Raw genomic sequence first — 20,665 nt, forward strand, 5'->3', positions numbered from 1 at the left:
AGTAACCACAAAACAAAAACATACAACAGATTCACAAAAACCAAAAAGAAGACAACATAAGTATACTACAAAAGAAAATCAGGACTTCCCTGGTGGCGCAGTGGTTGAGAGTCCGCCTGCTGATGCAGGGGACACAGGTTCGTGCCCCGGTCCGGGAAGATCCCACATGCCGCGGAGTGGCTGGGCCCATGAGCCATAGCAAAATCATCAAACAACAAAAGGAAAAAGAAAAAGGTACAAAGAAGAAATACAAAATCAATGGGAAAACAAGGTTGAAAATGGTAATAAATACACATCTATCAATAATTATCTTTCGGACTTCCCTGGTGGTCCAGTGGTAAAGAATCTGCCGTTCAATGCAGGGGACACGGGTTCAATCCCTGGTCAGGGAACTAAGATCCCACATGCCGTGCAGCGCAGCCAAAATAAATAAATAACTAAAAAATAATTACCTTAAATGTCAATGGACTAGGGACTTCCCTGGTGGTGCAGTGGTTAAGAATCCGCCTGTCGGAAAAAAAAGCCTAGGAGAGTGGGAAGATGGCAGAAGAGTAAGACACGGAGATCACCTTCCTCCCCAAAGATACATCAGAAATACATCTACACGTGGAACTGCTCCTACAGAACACCCACTGAACGCTGGCAGAAAACCTCAGACCTCCCAAAAGGCAAGAAACTCCCCACTTTCCTGGGTAGGGCAAAAGAAAAAAACAGACAAAAGAATAGGGACGGGACCTGCACCAGTGGGAGGGAGCTGTGAAGGAGGAAAAGTTTCCACACACTACAAGCCCCTTCATGGGCGGAGACTGCGGGTGGCGGAGGGGGGAGCTTCGGGGCCACGGAGGAGAGCGCAGCAACAGGGGTGCGGAGGGCAAAGCGGAGAGATTCCCGCACAGAGGATCGATGCCGACCGGCACTCACCAGCCCCAGAGGCCTGTCAGCTCACCCGCTAGGGCGGGCGGGGCTGGGAGCTGAGGCTCCGGCTTCAGTCGCAGGGAGAGGACTGGGGTTGGCAGCGTGAACACAGCCTGAAGGGGTTAGTGCGCCATGGCTAGCCGGGAGAGGGTCCGGAAAAAAGTCTGGAGCTGCTGAGAAGGCAAGAGACTTTTCCTTCCCTCTTTGCTTCCTGGTGCGCGAGGAGAGGGGATGAAGAGCACCGCTTAAGGGCTTCCCTGGTGGTGCAGTGGTGGAGAGTCCGCCTGCCGATGCAGGGGACACGGGCTCGTGCCCCGGTCTCGGAGGATCCCACATGGCACAGAGCGGCTAGGCCCGTGAGCCATGGCCACTGAGCCTGCGTGTCCGGAGCCTGTGCTCCGAAACGGGAGAGGCCGCAGCAGTGAGACGCCCGTGTACCACAAAAAAACAGAGCACTGCTTAATGGAGCTCCAGAGACGGGCGCAAGCCGCAGCTATCAGCGAGGACCCCAGAGACGTGCATGAGACGCTAAGGCTACTACTGCCGCCACCAAGAAGCCTATGTGCGAGCACAGGTCACTATCCACACCCCCCTTCCGGGGAGCCTGTGCAGACCGCCAATGCCAGGGTCCCGTGATCCAGGGACAACTTCCCCAGGAGAACGCATGGCGCGCCTCAGGCTGATGCAACATCACGCTGGCCTCTGCCACCGCAGGCTCGCCCCGCACTACGTGCCCCTCCCTCCCCCCAGGCCTGAGTGAGCCAGAGGCCCCGAGTCACCTGCTCCTTTAACCCCGTCCTGTCTGAGCGAAGAACAGAAGCCCTCCGGCGACCTACACGCAGAGGCGGGGCCAAATCCAAAGCTGAATCCCGGGCGCTGTGCCAACAAAGAAGAGAAAAGGGAAATCTCTCCTAGTAGCCTCAGGAGCAGCGGATTAAATCTCCACAATCAATTTGATGTACCCTGCATCTGTGGAATACATGAATAGACAACGAATCATCCCAACAGAGGAGGTGGACTTTGAGAGCAAGATTTATTATTTTTTCCCCTTTTCCTCTTTTTGCTCTTGGTGCTGCAGCCAGGAGTCAGTGCTGTGCCTCTGAGGTGAGAGAGCCAACTTCAGGACACTGGTCCACAAGAGACCTCCCGGCTCCACATAATATCACACAGCAAAAATCTCCCAGAGATCTCTATCTCAACACCAACACCCAGCTTCACTCAACGACCAGCAAGCTACAGTGCTGGACATCCTATGCCAAACAACTAGCAAGAAAGGAACACAATCCCACCCATTAGCAGAGAGGCTGCCTAGGGAAAAAATGTCATGAAGAACCTAGGGGTAAGACAGGAATAAAGACACAGACCTACTAGAGAACGGACTTGAGGATATGGGGAGGGGGAAGAGTAAGCTGTGACAAAGCGAGAGAGAGGCATGGACATATATACACTACCAAACGTAAGGTAGATAGCTAGTGGGAAGCAGCCGCATTGCACAGGGAGATCAGCTCGGTGCTTTGTTACCGCCTGGAAGGGTGGGATAGTGGGGTGGGAGGGAGGGAGAAGCAAGAGGGAAGAGATATGGGAACATATGTATATGTATAACTGATTCACTTTGTTATAAAGCAGAAACTAACACACCATTGTAAAGCAATTATACCCCAGTAAAGATGTTAAAAAAAAAAAAGAAAATTATAGGCCAATATCCTTGATGTATATAGATGTGAAAATTCTCAACAAAATATTAGCAAACCGAATCCAACAATACACAAAAAAGATCATACACCATGACCAACTTCACAAGGATGCTTCAACATACACAAATCAATCAATGTGATACACCACATAAACAAAAGACAAAAACCACATGATCATCTCAATAGATGCAGAAAAAGCATTTGACAAAATTCAACATCCATTCAAGGGCTTCCCTGGTGGCACCCATTCAAGACAAAACATTTACTAAAGTTGGTATAAAGGGAACATATCTCAACATCATAAAAGCTATTTATGACGAACCCACAGCCAGTATAATACTCAATGGTGAAAAGCTGAACTCCTTCCTGCTAAGATCTGGAGCAAGTTAGGGATGCTCACTGTCACCTCTTCTATTCAACACAGTACTGGAAATCCTAGTCACAGCAATCAGACAAGAAAAAGAAGTTAAATGTGTCCAAATTGGCAGGGAAGAGGTAAAATTATCATTATATGCAGATGATATGATACTATATATAGAAAACCCTAAAGACTCCACACAAAAACTACTAGAACTGATTTAAAAATTCAGCAAGGTAGAAGGATACAAGATTAACATACAGAAATCAGTCACATTTCTTTATACCAACAATGAAATATCAGAAAGGGAATGTAAAAAACAATACCTTTTAAAATCATACCAAATAAAAAATAAAATACTTAGGAATAAACCAGACCAAGGAGATGAAAGAATTATATGCTGAGAACTATAAAACATTAATAAAGGAAACTGAAAATGATTCAAAGGAATGGAAAGATATCCCATACTCTTGGATTGGAAGAATTAATATTGTTAAAATGGCCATACTAACCACGCAGTCTACAGATTTAACGCTATCCCTATCAAATTACCATGACATTTTTTACAGAACTAAAACAAATAATCCTAAAATTCATTTGGAGACATAAAAGACCCAGAATTGCCAAAGCAATCCTGAAGAAAAAAAACAAAGCAGGAGGCATAACCCTCCCATATTTCCAACAATACTACAAAGCTACAGTAATCAAAACACTGTGGTATTGGCACAAAAACAGACATATGTATAATGGAACAGAATAGAGAGCCCAGAAATAAACCCACACACCTATAGTCAATTCATCTTCTACAAAGGAGGCAAGAATATACAATGGGGAAAAGTCTCTTCAGCAGGTGGTGTTGAGAAATTTGGAAACCACATGTGAATCAGTGAAGCTAGAACACACCCTTTCACCATACACAAAAATAAACTCAAAATGGCTTAAAGATTCAAACATAAGACATGACACCATAAAACACCTAGAAGAGAACATAGGCAAAACATTCCCTGACATAAATTGTACCAATGTGTTCTTAGGTCAGTCTCCCAAGGCAGTAGAAATAAAAGCAAAAATAAACAAATGAGACCTAATCAAACTTACAAGCTTTTGCACAGCAAAGGAAACCATAAATAAAACAAAAAGACAACCTAAAGAATGGGAGATAAACCCACACACATATGGGCACCTAATTTATGACAAAGAATGCAAGAACATGCAGTGAAGAAAATACAGCCTCTTCAATAAGTGGTGCTGGGTAAACTGGACAGTTACATGGAAAAGAATGAAATTAGAACACTCCCTAACACCATACACAAAAATAGACTCAAAATTGATTAAAGACCTAAATGTAAGGCCAGACACTATTAAACTTTTAGAGGAAAACATAGGCAGAACACTCTATGACATAAATCACAGCAAGATCCTTTTTGACCCACCTCCTAGAGAAATGAAAATAAAAACAAAAATAAACAAATGGTACCTAATGAAACTTCAAAGCTTTTGCACAGCAAAAGAAAAATCGATGTATATATACTACCGAATGTAAAATAGTTGGCTGGTGGGAAGCAGCAGCGTAGCACAGGGAGATCGGCTCGGTGTTTTGCAATGACCTAGAGGGGTGGGATAGGGAGGGTGGGAGGGAGGCTCAAGGGGGAGGGTATATGGGGACATGTGTATACATATGGCTTATTCACTTTGTTGTGCAACAGAAACTAACATGGTATTGTGAAGCAATTATAGTCCAATAAAGATGTATTAAAAAAAAGAATGGAAGAAAATATTTGCAAATGATGCAACAGACAGGGGCTTAATTTACAAAATATTAAGCTCATACAACTCAACAACAACAAAAAAAAAAACAAACAACCTTATCCAAAAATGGGTAGAAGACCAAAATAGACATTTCTCCAAAGAAGACATACAAGATGGCCACAGGCACATGAAAGATGCTCAGCATTGTAAATTATCAGAGAAATGCAAATCAAAACTATGATGAGTTACCACCTCACACCAGTCAGAACACCATGTGATCTAGCAACACCACTCCTGGGCATATATGTGGACAAAACTATAACTCAAAAAGATCCATGCACCCCTATGTTCATAGCAGCACTATTCACAATAGCCAAGACATGGAAACAACCTAAATGTCCATCAATGGACAGATAAAGATGTGGTACATATATCCAATGGAATACTACTCAGCCATAAAAAAGAACAAAATAGTGGCATTTGCAGCAACACAGATGCAACTAGAGATTGTCATACTAAGTGAAGTAAGTCAAAAAGAGAAAGACAAATACCATATGGTATCACTTACATGTGGAATCTAAAATATGACACAAATGTACCTATCTATGAAACAGAATCACAGACATAGAGAACAGACTGGTGGTTACCAAGGTCGGGGGTGGGGGGGTTGGGGGAAGGATGGAGTGGGAGGTTGGGGTTAGCAGATATAAGCTTTTATATATAGAATGGATAACAACAAGTTCCTACTATATTCAATATCCTGTGATTATCCATATGGAAAAGAATATTTTTAGAAAGGAATGTGTGTGTGTATATACATATATATATATATACATACACACACACAGATATAGTTGTGTATATGTATATGTATAACCGAATCACTTTACTGTACAGCAGTGATTAACACAACACTGTAAATCAACTATACCTCAATTAAAAAAATAAAGTAAAAAATAAATAAAATAAAATAAAAACCATCAGCCCTTCCCAAAATTAATTAATTAATTTAAATCTAAAAAGAAGCAGCAATAGGCTTCTCTCTCAGAAATTTGGGGTCCACTAAACTGGAACCACCTACTCCCTCACGGGCAGTTCCATCCGCCCTTGTCTGTCCCCACTCCGCATGCAGCCCTCATCTTGTAGGCCTCTCAACATCCTTCAGAGAAAAACATCATCCCTAAACAATCCCCAGGAAAAACCATGAGTATGGGGAGACACTTCAGGCTAAGCCGGGCTGGGCTCATGACCAGCAAGCTTGACAACAGAGTAAAATGAGCTTCCTGGGTGTCCATCTGCTAAGACATTGAAGCATCTCCCAGGAGAGGACTTGTCCTGCGAGAAAAATGACCAAGTCTGACAAACTTAACCCAGAGACCAAGCCTGATGATGTGACCAGCTCTGTCCCTGATGATTCAACCTGGGTGTAAGAGAGAAGAGGGCTATAAATTAAAACCAACAGCCCCTCTCCTACAAACACTGCAGTGCTGCAGAACGTCAGCAGTCTGGCTGCACTACACTCCCTCCAGCTGAAGAAACATGAAAGAGAAAGATGTACCTTCTCTTCACTTCTGCATAAGCTCAGGGCTATATGCACGAACCTGAAATACCCAAGAAACAGGCTCCAGGGAGAGACAGCAGCACCTTCAGAACCAGGAGGACCTAGCCAGAGTCAGGAGGGCCCAAGTGACCTACCAGAGACCAGCTGATGGACCTGGAGCAAATAAGGAGAACACAACCCAGACACACCACCATGAACCCGGACTCAACCTGTTCGAGGACATAAAGGGCAATCACAAAATACATGGGGAGAACATGATGGAAAACGGTTCCCGATGAGCTGAGAGTCAAAGAAATGTGTGTGAAGGTGGGCCAGCCATGAGAGAGTTTAAATCCCCCAGTTACTTTACAAAATGTATAAAATCAAAATGGTCCCCAGAGACTCAGACCTTCCAAATCTAAGTCCAGGGAGACAGGTTTATGGATCATTATTAAACTGATGAGAACCAGGAGACTATTAGACATAAATCAGACAAATAAGCCTGCAGCCCCATCTGTAATGAGACATGGACACGGGCCAGCAGCACCTAAATCTCAGGGACACTGGTTCAGAGCAGGTGGGGGACAGGGAAGGGTCAAGGCCTGAGCTTCACTCCCCTCACCCCAACCAGACCCGCCTCAATCCTTTGCCCTTGGATTTCAGGCTCGGGGGGCAGAAACAATCTGGTTCCTAGTGGGTGCTGAGTAAAGCGTAAGGTCTGATGCAATAGGCAGTTCTCATAGCTGCCAACTATGATGAAGGCGCCCAGCCAGGCCCGGAGAGAGGGAGGATCAAGCCCCAGAAAGAGTTGTTCCTGGAGCAGGCCGATCTCCTGGGGAAGAGGAGAACATTCTGTCGATGGGATTTTCCCAGGTTGGAGTTTGGATTGAGCCACAAAGCTCAGGACACCAAGAAGAAAGCCCCACACATTTCAAAGAGAACAGCTCTGCCCACTTACTAAGACATGGCCAAGTAGGCCCTTATGCACCCTGTCACCCCTCCTGCCCAGAAACTGTGAAGGGTCCCCTCCCAGAGGAGGAGCAGAGAGGATGCTCGGCCCCCAAGTCTGTGTGGAAACTTCGGGAGAGGAGGGAGATTCTCCCTCCTCCTCCAGGAGGGAGATTCCAGCTCATCCCCCTAGATGTTTCCTGAACTGTGGAATCACAAGTCCTGGTGGCACTACAGCCCTAGAAGTGTGGCCTAGGGGAGGGGAAGAAGAAGACAGAATTCCTATATCCACTTTACACACTGAGGGTCCCAGAAGTTACGTGAATAATCCAAGATGAGGCAGCTGGGTCAGCTCAGCCGCCTGTCTCTCCTCCTGCCTAGGTGGCAGATGCCAACATCTCCCCTAATGTCCCTCTACGTGGACCAAGCACACCCTGAGGGCAACTGGACATGGGACCACTCCGCAAAGTCCGCTCCATCCTTGCCCAAGCACCTTCTCCCCACTGTTCTTCCCCTTCCCCACTGCTCTTCCCAGACTCAAGCGCCAGGCTGGGCTGGAGTGGACACCAGAAAAAGGCCAGGCCTTTTACAGACCCCCATGGGAATCCTAGCACCAGAGAGGTGAGGACAAGGCAGACAACACCCCACGCTCCCACCCCAGCATCACTGTGGGTCTTTTGTTGGGACAGATGACCGTTGTGATGAACGAAGGGAAGGGAAGGGAAGGGAAGGCAAGGACAAGCCTGCCCCCTGCTCTCATCTCACCCACACCACTATGACCGAGCCACTCTCCTGCTACAGCACAGTTCCAGCCGGCAATGAAGGACACCCTTTTATTTTCCTTTACAAATTACTTTCCTGAGGGAAGGCATAAAACTGAACCAAAAGAGTTGAGTTTAAATAATTTAGAATGTTTTTACCTAGGAATGTCAGTGTAGGGTAAACAAAGGGAACAAAGTTCAGGCCCTCTCTCACCTGAGGCCCATTCCAGGGCCTGAACTCTGCCATCCACTGAGACGGCCTTGGTACTGTTGGTTTATTCAACGAGCATTTATGGATCACCCATGACATCCTGGGTGTGTCATAGGCACTGGAACACAGCAATGAACAGGTGAGACGTGGTTCCTGCCTTCGTCTGAAGACTATGGCTCAGTGGTTCCTCCACTGAGCTTACAGTCTAGTGGCTATGATACCAGCAAACAGGACAAGTACAGACTGTAATCATAATCATAAAAGCTTACACTCCCTAAGCCTGACTCTACTGGCAGGCACTATTTTCAGTATTTTACATGTATTAACTCATCTAATCCTATGGGGAAAGTTCTATTATTATCTCCATTTTACACAGGAGGCACAAAGGGATTAAATAACTCATCCAAGGTCACACAGGCCCAGAAATGGAGGGTCACGAACCACAAACATAGATGTGTCTGGTTCTAAGCCCTCTCTCTCAACCCCCTCACTCTGCGTCTTTTGTGATAAGACCATAAAGGAGACAAACAGGGTAACGGGAAAGAGCAACTCGGGGGAGACATTTTTACTTACAGGAACCCAGGACGGTCTCTCTGAGGAGGGATGGAGACCTGAGGAAGCAAGGAACGGTGGGGGCACCTGGGGAGCAGCCTGCCAAGCAGCAGAAACTGTACCACAAACTCCAGATGCAAAACCAAGTGTGGGCGCGATCAGGGAACGAAAGGAGGGCTGCTGAGGCTGGATGCAGAGCAGGAGGAGGGCAGTGGGTGCCGATGGGGCTACAGAGGAGACCAGACCCAGATCTCCTTGAGAAAGAGGGAGGCTTTGATTCAAAGCACACGAAAAGCCAGTCCATGGCGAGCACACGCTGAACCAGTGGAGTGAGGGCTCTGATTCCCACTGGATGGCGGGGGCGCGGGGCAGGGCCCTGACACTGAGTTCCATTTCCTCATCTGCCAGGGGGCCCTGCACGTTCTGGGGCCTTTGGGGAGATAACATAAGATAAAGTCTTATTGTTGATAGAAAGCAGAGATCTCATGCACTCCCCTGGGGATCCAAACTTCCGGAGGGGAGCATGGAGCCGCCCCAGGGTGAGGGATGGGAAGGGCAGGATCCTGTCCTGGGTGAGGCCAGAGCCCCAGCTGCCCATGAGGGCACCTCAGAATCCAGCTGGCAGACAATGTGGCATGAGTTCCCTGCCAAGCTGGCCTCTCCTGCCACTCATTTCCCATCTGGGGCAAAAACAGTCTTTTTATTCCCTCCCAGATCTGCAAGTACCTGAAAACTAATTACAACCACAGTCGTGTGCCATGAGATCCAAGGTTTTCTTTGATAGTTTAGAGTTCGGGTGAGAAAAATACGGATGCATGCTGAACATGGAGAGAAGCGGGGTGAATTTTTGGGCCCCAGCCCATCCTCACCGTCTGTGCCACATGCTGACAGGGTTTCTCCCCTCTGTCACCACCTCCATGTACATCAGAGCCCTGAACCAGGGTGACGTGAGGAGGAAGAGCACGGCTCAGAAAAAAAACTGTTCCCTTAATGTGAGTAAACACGTTCATAACAATGAAACCAACATTCACTGAGCCAGACACTTAATGAGCATGTTTCATCTAATCCTCACAAAGAGTCAATGAGGTAGGCAATGTTCTTATGCCCATTTTGTAGATGAGGAAGTGGAGCCTCAGAGAGGATAGTAACGTTCCCAAGGTCACACAGGTGACAGAGACAGGATTTGAACTGGGCCCTGCCCGACTCCAGAGTCTCTATTGTTTATGCCTCATCAAGAGGATTACTTTCACAACCGAGATCCAGGTGGGCTTATCTCACACTGAATGCCTATATGATTCGTGTACCCTGAGGAATAAGATGAGTTAGCGTTTATTTAGGACTTACTAGGTGCCAGGTGCAGCGCTAAGCACTGACACACAGTATCTTGTTTAATCCCCGCAGACAGATTCTGTCCTTACCCCATTTCACAAGTCAGGAAGCTAACTGCAGGCTCCAGGGCTGGGTGGCAGGGGCATGGCTTCGGGCTCAGGGCTGTGTGAGCTACATGACCAGTCATGGGTTCGTTGCTGGGAACCCGTCACCCTGGAGTGCTCTGGAGCAGACTGAGTCAGGGATCTGTCACCATCACTGCCATCCCCCGGCCCACCGCGAAAGAGGCCAGACTGGGGTTTGCAGGGAAGGGAAGCCTGTCTGCGGCCAGGCTGGGAGCAGCTATCCTGGGCTATGTCCTCCCCAGAGAAATTGCCCAGCTCCAGCTCTTCCAGGCAGGTCAGCCAGACGAGCTGTGTCAAGGCCATTGGGTCAAAAGAGAAGCCCCAAGCCAGCCAGTCCCTCTGCCCTACGGCACCTCAAACCCTGGAGTGCAGGTCTGCAGACCTGTTAGGTCCCCATCATCCCTGTGTCCTGGGAATGCCCCACCACATGGACACAGAGAGGAAGTTAAGCCAGAACCCACCCCCAGGCAAAGGACATTGAGGACCACCCCACCTCAGGTCCCCTACACCCAACCACAACTCCTACTGGGCCTTGCTCGGCACCTCTGCTCCCATAGGAGCTGAGGCAGGGTGGGTGGACCCATAGGTAGATGAAGGGTCTGGCCAAAAGACTAGGAGAACAACATGACAGCTAGGATGGAGGCCCAGATGAGCCAGGAAAGACCTTGCAATACAGAGACGCTGCCCACTCTCCCAGCCAGGCGGTAGTATGCAGTCAGCACCTCCTCCCTCTCCTGCACAGGCCCACACCTGCCATAAGGAAGGCAGCCATACAGAACCCACCAAACCCAGCGCCCTCAACTGTTCCTGTGGACAGCCAGCTGCCCACCCCTCCCAGCTCTTTGGTTTAGCCCTCTCCCTTCACTGCCCAGTACTAATATCCCACTTTGTGGGATCTCTGTGTGCCCAGAATGGTGCTGAGCCCTCACACGCAGTCTTGTTACTCCTCCTCATCATCCTCGCAGGCGGGACTATAGCATCATCTCCATTTTACAGATGAGGAAACTTAAATGCCTTGCCAGGGTCACCCAGCTGGTGCATGGTAGAGCTGGGACTGAAGCCAGGCCTGTCCAATTCCAAAGCCTTCCACCTTTTCCCTCAGCCTCCAGGCCTATCAGATCTCTCTGCACCCAAATCTCCAATGCACCAGACCCCAGAGTGCATCAGGCGGTGGGAACCACCACCACCCCTGCCCGTGCTTGCACGGCCTCTTTCCCAGGGAGCTGTACCTTCTAACTTCTCTCCCCACCTCCTGTCCTGGGGTTCCCCAGGTTAGAAGCTCTTGGGCTACCCAGGAAAGCACTGACTGGCAGGCCCATGCTCAGATGCTTCAAACTCCCTGGCTGCAGTGTGGCAGCATCAGACTCCCTAAATGTTGTTTACTAATAAATCCCTGAGAATGTATAACGAAGTTGATGGGGCTTGACTGATGGGTCCAGGGCAAAAGGGAGCCAATTACCCGACACTCTCCGCTATGATCTTAAAACAGATGTTGGAGTGTGTAAAATTATGGCTTGTGGTTGAGAACTGCAGATACAATTCCAACCTTCCCTTTTATTGCCACACATAAATGTTAAATGCGGCAAGATCTACATCTGAAATTCAGTTGTTGCCATTTTGTCCCATGTTTCTGAAGCCAAGGCTACATTTGGAGTTGGTGTCCTGGTAATTACTCTGAAACCCCAGGAACGACATACAGAAACAAACTGGCACGAAGTGCAGCAGAGGACAGGCCCCCAGGGCTCACCTCTGATGACCCCAGAGTACAGGTCAAAGGGGTCACCAGCCCCTGCCCTCTGGAGTTTATACTTTAGGTGACCCAAACCTGGTCCAGCAGACCACCCTTCCAGAACCCAAATCAGCCTGATTCTCAGCACATTTATACGGGCCAAATAGGAAGGTGAGTTCTTGCACATTTGCATGTGATTAGCATTTAAGGTTATACCTGGTCCTCTGGGACTTCCCTAGGCCACCCACAGCAGGGACTCCAGGAAGCCAGCGCTGCAACCAGCACTGCTTGCATCACGTGCCTCCTCACGCAACTGCCCACAGAGGAAGTGGGAGGAGTGGATGCAGGATGGACACAGAAAAAGGAGTGTGCGAAAGTGGAACTCCCTGCACAGAATTCTCAATAGCAAAGTTTCTTGACATTTTGCTCAAACCCGGAGGCCCTTCCTGACAGACCAGCCCCTGGACCTGCTCACAGGGCAATCCCAGCAACTCAGCCGACCCACCCTCGTCTCTGAGCACATGTGCCCTGAAGTCTCTGAGAAACCCACACATAAAGGGGCCAGTTATGGGTTGATTGTTTCCCCCACAATAAGATAGGGTGAAGTCTTAAACCCTGGTACCTCAGAATGGGACCTTATTTGGAAATAGGGTCTTCACAGTGTTAATCAAGGTGAAATGAGCTCATAGGGTAAACCCTAACTCAATGTGACTGGTGTCCTTATGAAAAGGAGAAATTTGGACACAGAGACAGACCCACACAGAAGGAAGCCGATGAGAAGACACAGGAAGAACGCCATCCACGGGTAAGGAATGCCTGAAGCCATCAGAAGCCAGGAGAGAGTCATGGGCAGATTCTCCATCACAGCCTCAGAAGGAATCAACCCTGCCCACACCTTGATTTCAGGCTTCTGGCCCTCAGAACTGTGAGAGAATCATTCAGTTGTGTAAGTCCCTGGCGTGAGGGACTTGGTTACAGCAGCCCCAGCAAACAAACACCCCACTGTCACTGGGATGCTGACAGGGCAGAGGCGGGCCCCCCCTAACATGAGCCTCCTCCAGGCCCCGTGAAAGGCCCTACTAAGGTGCTCACGTGGTCCCATGTTTTTGGTGAAGTTGTTAACTGGGCCATTTTAACACAAATAGGGCTGAAAAGAAAGGAATTTTCATCAACACCAGTGGGCCTATGAAATAAGAAGAAAAAGGCTCAAAAATGGCATGAAGGGGGCATCACCAGAACCTCCACGGAAGCTCCCTCAAATACCACCCAGCTTGTTCCCCAAGAGCCCAGTATGAAAAGAAGGCAGGAACATCCATCTACCTTTTCTCCAGGAGACAAAAACTGCCACTGATAGTCAGTCACATAGGTCACTACGTGAGAGAGAGAGGGCCAAACAGAAAAGACACAAATGGGGGCTTCCCTGGTGGCACAGTGGTTGAGAGTCCACCTGCCGATGCAGGGGACACAGGTCTGTGCCCCGGTCCGGGAAGATCCCACATGCCGCGGAGCGGCTGAGCCCGTGAGCCACGGCCGCTGAGCCTGAGCGTCCAGAGCCTGTGCTCCACAACGGGAGAGGCCACAACAGTGTGAGGCCCGCGTACCACAAAAAAAAAGACACAAATGACTGTCCCGAAAGATGACTTACACGTGTCCTCCAACCGGGAATGGCAATTGTGATGCCCGACACCCACACGCTGGGCCGTTTTCTCCGAGATCCAGGGCAGGTGTTCCTCTTTCCCCCTCCCTTGCAAGAAAAGATGAGGTCACCCAGCTGTCAGGGAGCTGAGGAATGACCTTGATCACTGCAATTATGAGTGGGGGGAGAAACCTTAGCCAAGTCCATTTTAAACGTTGGAAATTCAGGAGCCGGGTTGAACAAGGACAGCAAACGGCCAGTGTGTCCTTGAGTGAGCACTTCCAGAGACCCCTGGGGCCTGCCCATTTTCACCAAGCCACCTGCATCCTCACCAAGGCCTCTCCTCCTGCAGAGCCCCCCAGCCTTCACCCTCAACTCCCCCTGCCAAAGGGCCAGGAGCTGGAGGAAGTGGTGGCTGGAGAGAAGACACATCCCAAACAGATTGTCCTGCTTGTGCTCACGGGATCCCCACTCTGAACACGTGCCGTGCCTTTCTTAACGTATGGAAACTGTGTGCTTCCTAAAAAGCAGATTGATTCCCTCTGATTCTGCTCATAGCAAACGTGAGCCCCCGCCTAATCACAGAAACCTGGCCAGATCTCTGGCCACCCTCCACCACAGTGAACCACCCAGCCGTAGGATCACTATCTCCCAGAGATACAGGCCCTCTGCCATGACCCCACAGCCAACCACTCGGCCTCACACAGCTCCTCACCAGCCTCCCTGCTGCCAGTCCGTCCCCTCCTCCCCCCACCCCCAAACAGCCGGACCTCTCTACAATACAAATCCCAGGAACTGTGTGTCCTTGCTTAGAAACTTACCAGGGCTCTTCAACACGCTCAGGAGAAAATCAAGGCCGTTTTTGTCTCTTATGAAATATACAAGGATCCAAGCCCCAGGAATTCCCTCCCCAAGTACTTAGGACTTCCCAGGACGCTGCTTGCAAGGGTGACTTACCTGCCTCGTCCTACAAGGGGTGCCAGGCATCAGCACAGGCCCAGAGGCTGTGCTTGTAGCCACAGACAGTCCCCAGACGTGAGACACCTACTAAACCACCTACCCATTTGTCCTTCCTGTTCAAGAGAGCCACACTCAGGCAAAGGTGCCTGGGGCTGAGGCACTGCAGGCTTGGGGGCCAGCTGTCTCCATGCACACACCCAGGTGTCCTCAAGCTGCAGCGGGCAGGGTGAGGATGTGCTTCTCCTCCCTCCTCTATCACCAGGCCGGATTCCTGGTTGCTTTATAGACCCTCTCATGGGTCCCTGTGGCCTTTCCTAGAATCTGACCTTGCTCACCACCACCCCCGTCTCTGATGGTGTATATCATCTTCAATTTCAAAAGGCCCCGAATCCCCATATAAAATAATGGCTGCAAAAAGCGTTTGTGGGGAGGGGTGTTTTATGTGATTCCACCCAGTGGCCCCCCACCTCTCATCTTTGACCACTCCCTGCCCTGTCCACACTTTCCACCCAGAGCTGTTTGTCGATCCCTGCACACCTTTGGTCACTCTTTCTCCTCTGTCTAGGGCTCCTGCACCAACCGCTTTCTTTTTACTTGCTTATATAGCTGCCGCCCACTCACCCTTTACCTCTCAGCTCCAATCCCACCCTGGGATTGATGGTCAATTATCTGTTTATTTGTAGGCCCCAGCAAAGCAAGGGCTACAGCAAGACAGCTCTGGGCCCTGTTGTATTTACATCCCTGGGACAGGGCAGAGCCCCAGGGCTACTCAGAGAATGTTTGTGGAAAGGACCAGTGAGCCAACAAATGAAGTCCAGGCTCCCCATTTGTTGCAACCTCCAGGTTTCCTGCGGCAGTTGCCATGGCTCCCAGGTGCTGTCCTCTGGTGGCCACTGCCGGCAGCCTAGTCTGAGAGGTGGGCGCCATCACAGCAATGCCAGATTGTTGGGAACCATTTATTTTGTAAACTCAAATTAACAGGAAGCAATTTCATTAACAGATAGTGCTGCTTGATGAGTTCATTCCAATTCAGGGCTTATTTTTAAAGTGTCCTTAAAAGCTGTGTGGAGCAGGCTGAAGAGCTGAGTCTGATTTAATGGAAATCGCGTGATATTATGTCTCAGCTGAGAATATCGAAATGCCGAGGCTTTTCCCTTGAACTGTGACGACCCCTCCAAGCTACAGATATCTCCTCCAGTTTGAGGAGGGGGTGGACAGGGGTGTGCATACATGAAGCTAGGCTCTGGAGCCTGTGGGCCCAATTCGAGAAGGGAACTCAACCCAGCAAATGCTTCTCCACCCTGGAGAAGCTCTTAGCACAGCCAGGAGAAAGATACACACAGAGTAAGAAATCACAAGACTTACCTACCCTGTGAGGGCCAGGGAAGTAAGATACACCGAGGAGATAGGCCGAAGGCCACTGGTCCTGGAGAAGAGAAGCCCCACACACTAGTGCCCCAGTCACACCAGGGCAAGTGTAAACTAAATGTTGTGTCCAAAGAGACGCATCGCCCTGCCATCGCAAGTAGTCTCAAAGAAATTCCAAACTTGACTTGGCATTTCCAGAGGAACGCTGCACCTTCCTCGCCTCCTGCTTCCCACGGCTCTCCTCCAGTCTCTCCCTTTCCACCTCCAGCCCACAACCACCTTCACCCTCAGCTGTGGATTCTGTCAATCAACAGCCTCATTCACTTCCCCTTCACCCATTACCCAGGTTCTCTAGTCCCAGAACAAAAGCATCAGCATCACCTGGAACTTGTTAGAAATGCAGATCTTCGGACCCCACAGCAGTTCTTCTGACTCAAAAACTCTGAGTGTAGGGCCCAGTAACCTGGGTTTTAACAGGCTCCCCAAGGCTTTCAGAGGCACAGTTGAGCCACTGCTTTACCTCAGAGGAGAGCCCAGGAGCTGATCCACAGGGAGGATCCTCCCCACCATTCTGCCCTACTGCTTCAGTTCAATCTCTTGTACCTGTTCTCCTGATTTGGCATTAAAGAAATCTGGAAAACAAGTAGCCAAGACAGAACTCACAGAGGGTGGGCAATGGCAGGAGATAATCCTCTTTAAATGGTTGGGGGTGGAGGAGAAGGCCTGGGGACCCTCATACACCAGGGAACCTTGTGTCTCTCATATCACTCAAACGGGGATACCTACCATGAGGCAAGGAGGGGACACTAAACTAGGTGTCTGGAGGCTCAAATTTACCCCAGTTCTTCTGAAGCTGGTCTTAATCCTCTGCAGCAGAGCCCAGGATTCAGAGAGTCATACAGCTGATTCCTGGGAAGCTCTATGCACACCTGGAGACCCTAACCTCTACAGAGGTCAGGAGCAGCCCCCTTCTGGGTCTACCAGTGGGATCACACCGAGTCAACAGGATAGGCTCAAGTCACAAGTAGTGTCCTCTGGCACTAGGTAGGATGGATTCATGTGCAGCTCAGGGGCAGGAAGCAACACTCCCTCTCCAACCCAGGGGCTAGTGACCATGCCCCCCAGAAGGAGGTCAGTGCCTCTCAGCTCCCTAGGCTGCCCATCGACAACGTTCCTTAGGAATCTGGGCTACTGGCAGGACAAGGGCAAGAAAGGAGTTTCCTCCACAGCCCTGGGACTGCTTATACCTGGGTCAGCTGCTCCTTGCACTGCTAATAGGGCATAAAAAGGCAAATTACATGCCTGGTGCTCACAATACCTTTATCCCTCTTGTCTGTCTAGAATGTCTTCCACATCCATCATTTCATGTGATGGGCAGAACTGGTGTGATCACAATTACACAGATGAAGAAACTAAGGCTCCTAGAGGTCTTTTTCCAAGTTAAAATATGGTCCATGATCAGCATCACCTGGGAGCTTGTTAGAACTGTAGTCTCCCAAGCCCCTACCGAATCAGGATCTGCCTTTTAGCAAGAGCCCCACCTGAATTTGAGAAGCACTGGGCTGGGTACTTAAGATCTGGGGCCAGTCCAATATTCTTTTTTTTTAATATATAAATTTATTTATTTACTTACTTAGGCTGTGTTGGGTCTTCGTTGCTGTGCGCAGGCTTTCTCTAGTTGCAGCGAGCCGGGGCTACTCTTCATTGCAGCGTGCGGGTTTCTCATTGCAGTGGCTTTTCTTGTTGCGGAACATGGGCTCTAGGGCCTGCAGGCTTCAGTAGTTGTGGCAGGTGGGCTTAGTAGTTGTGGCTTGCGGGCTCTAGGGTACACAGGCTTAGGTAGTTGTGGCATGTGTGCTCACTAATTGTGGCTTGCGGGCTCTAGAGTGCAGGCTCAGTAGTTGTGGCACACGGGCTTAGTTGCTCCGCGGCATGTGGGATCTTCCTGGACCAGGGCTCGAACCCGTGTCCCCTGCATTGGCAGGCAGACTCTTAAACACTGGGCCACCAGGGAAGTCCCCAATATTCTTTTACAACAAGTGATGCCACACTTTGAGTGATAAGGACCTTTTACTAGCAAAAGTCCATAAAAGTTCTCTGCTTTCTCGCCTGGGGGCTCTGTTAAACCACACTTGTTTTGCTCTTAGCTACCCTGGAGAGGAGATGGAGGTCTGCATTCTTTGAACTCTGGGACTCCTCAAGGAATAAAGCCTTTACTGGTGTCACCCCAGGCAAACGAAGAGCGATGCCGCCCTCAAGTGGCAGCTTCAACACTGCAGCTCACACAACACCAAATCAGAACTGACTGGAGGAAGGCCATCGGATTTTCAGGGAGCCAGATGATGTAATATGCAGAGCAATTGTTTTGGGGGGCAAAAGCCCCATATTCTAGGCACACACCTTTCCAGAAGATAAATGTTTTTCAAAATAGCTGGAATAGGGATTCCTGGCTCTGCCATCCACCTGCTCTGTCAGCTTCGCCTGCTTTGGCTTTTTCCTCATCCACAAAGCAAAGTTGAATATGTTTTCAAGAATAGTTCTCATGTTCTGAGTTTTTTATTCACTGAAAATACTGCACGTGTGTATTCAGGTATCCCGTGCTTCATGCTGGCTGCAGGGGGCAGTTGTGAACTAGGCAGAGTCCATCCTTCAGTTGAAGGATATAGAATAAACACAGACAGGACCCGTCACAGAGGAAAGGCCCCTCACCCAGCCTGGGGCTTTGTTTATGACTGCATGGGCCCTCTCAATTTTCTGAGTTCTATTACACACAACCCTCCTGGTCTTCATGGCAGTCTCACATGAGTTCTAGAAGACTGCCTACCGGCATTGCTGAAAGGTACCCTATCATTTGGGTCATCCTTTTCTGGAACATCTACTGATCCTGCTCATCCTCAGAAATGCTCTGCTGGGATTTACATCTTGGAAGCTGAGGCATTGAGGCGGTTTTCCACGTGTTTCTAGCTTTCTCTCCCCCGAGCATTTAGCCAAGTCTTGACCAAATAGTAGACCAGTCTATTTTAAATTTTAAAGTGCATGTAGAGGGAGATTCCCTGGTGGTGCAGTGGTTAAGAATCCGTCTGCTAATGCAGGGAACACAGGTTCGATCCCTGGGCCAGGAAGATCCCACATGCCGTGGAGCGACTAAACCCGTGAGCCACAACTACTGAGCCTGCGCTTAGAGCCGTCAAGCCACAGCTACTGAAGCCCGTGCGCCTAGAGCCCAGGCGCCCGTGCGCCGCAACAAGAGAAGCCACCGCAACAAGAAGCCCGTGCGCCACAACGAAGAGTAGCCCCCGCTCATCGCAACTAGAGAAAGCCCGCGCACAGCAACGAAGACCTAACACAGCCAAAACTAAATTAATTAATTAAAATAAATAATGTGCAGGTAGAAAAAACAATGTATACGGTGGGTAAGGGCCTGCTTACTTGTGATAAGAATTTTAAGTGCTCTCTCTCCCTCCATTGATCCAGGACTCCAAATCTTACCAGTCTACCTGGACTTTGAAGGATGTACACACGGACACAACTAATGGAAATGGCCCCAAACATAGCTCCATTTTTTTTTTTCTGCTTGTTGTCCTTGAACCTGGCAAATCCCAGGTTAGAAGTATTTCCCCTTTTCTCCCTCCCTGCCCTTACAGCATGTGTCAAAACTGGAGTGACAATGTCAGGATTAGCATGGCACTTGCTCATGGTTATTGGACGGATCTGGAAACCAGTCTGTATTTTCACATCCTCTGAGATCTTCCCTTCCCTGATCCCCCAGAAATGTATTCCCTCCGTTACCATCCTGGAAATGTTGCTCCTATCCCAACAACATGGCTGTTTTTCCATTTTGCCTCCTACCCTGCTGCTTAAGAGGTCACCTCCTTGATTTCTACAGTTACGGCACCTGCTCCAAATTGCAGTAATCCAGCTCAGAGGACCAGGGCATTGAGAGTCATATCCCAGGGCTGCTCCAGCCACAGGCAAGGGAGCACCACCCAGGAAAGGAATGCCATGGTCTCCGGGTAACTGGAGGAAACTAGCCCCTTTTGCACACAAGACAGCGGGCCTAGGATGCTGCCCACCTCCTTCCTCCCCAAGTAGATCCCTCATTTCAACTAGGCCAGATACTCTCCTCCACCTGAGGCCTCACTGCACGCCCACAAAGCCCAGCTACCCCCCTTCTAAAGCATCCTCTCAGCATCTAACCCCACTGGCCACTGCCACCTCTCACTTCTCAAATCTCCCTCCTCCCTAACATGCCTCATGGATGATCATTCCCCTCTGGCAGCTGCTTGTTTCCTTCAAAGCTTCCCCTTCCTCTTCCTGACACAGCCAAACACCATCCTTTACTCTCTGAAGCAGGAAGAACACACCCTGACGCCCAAAGCTTCCTTCCACATCCAACTGTAGCTTCAGGATCTCTCGATTCCATGTCTGTACAATTTCCTAATCTTATCCAGACTCTCACAAACATCTGCACTGACTCCTGCAGACCGGAAGCTCCACATGTCTATTATGTCTTTTATTCCAGGTTTGAAACCTTGGAGCCATTCTTTTTGAAATATATTTTTAATTTAACATTATAAAATTCCAAAATGCTTATTACAGAAATCTTAGAAAATACAAACAAGCAAAAACTTACAAACAGAAATCACTCACAATCCCACAACTGGAAGAAAACCATTTCATTTTGAAACACCTATCCAGTTTTGATATTTATGCAAACACCTTCCATGTTCTTTCCAAACATGGGAAGCTGTGCGTATTGTTTTATAACCTGTATTATAATTTTACATACA

The sequence above is a fragment of the Neophocaena asiaeorientalis genome, unplaced genomic scaffold, assembly GCF_003031525.2.
Source record: "Neophocaena asiaeorientalis asiaeorientalis breed wild unplaced genomic scaffold, Neophocaena_asiaeorientalis_V1.1 scaffold599, whole genome shotgun sequence".
In the NCBI taxonomy this organism is placed as follows: domain Eukaryota; kingdom Metazoa; phylum Chordata; class Mammalia; order Artiodactyla; family Phocoenidae; genus Neophocaena; species Neophocaena asiaeorientalis.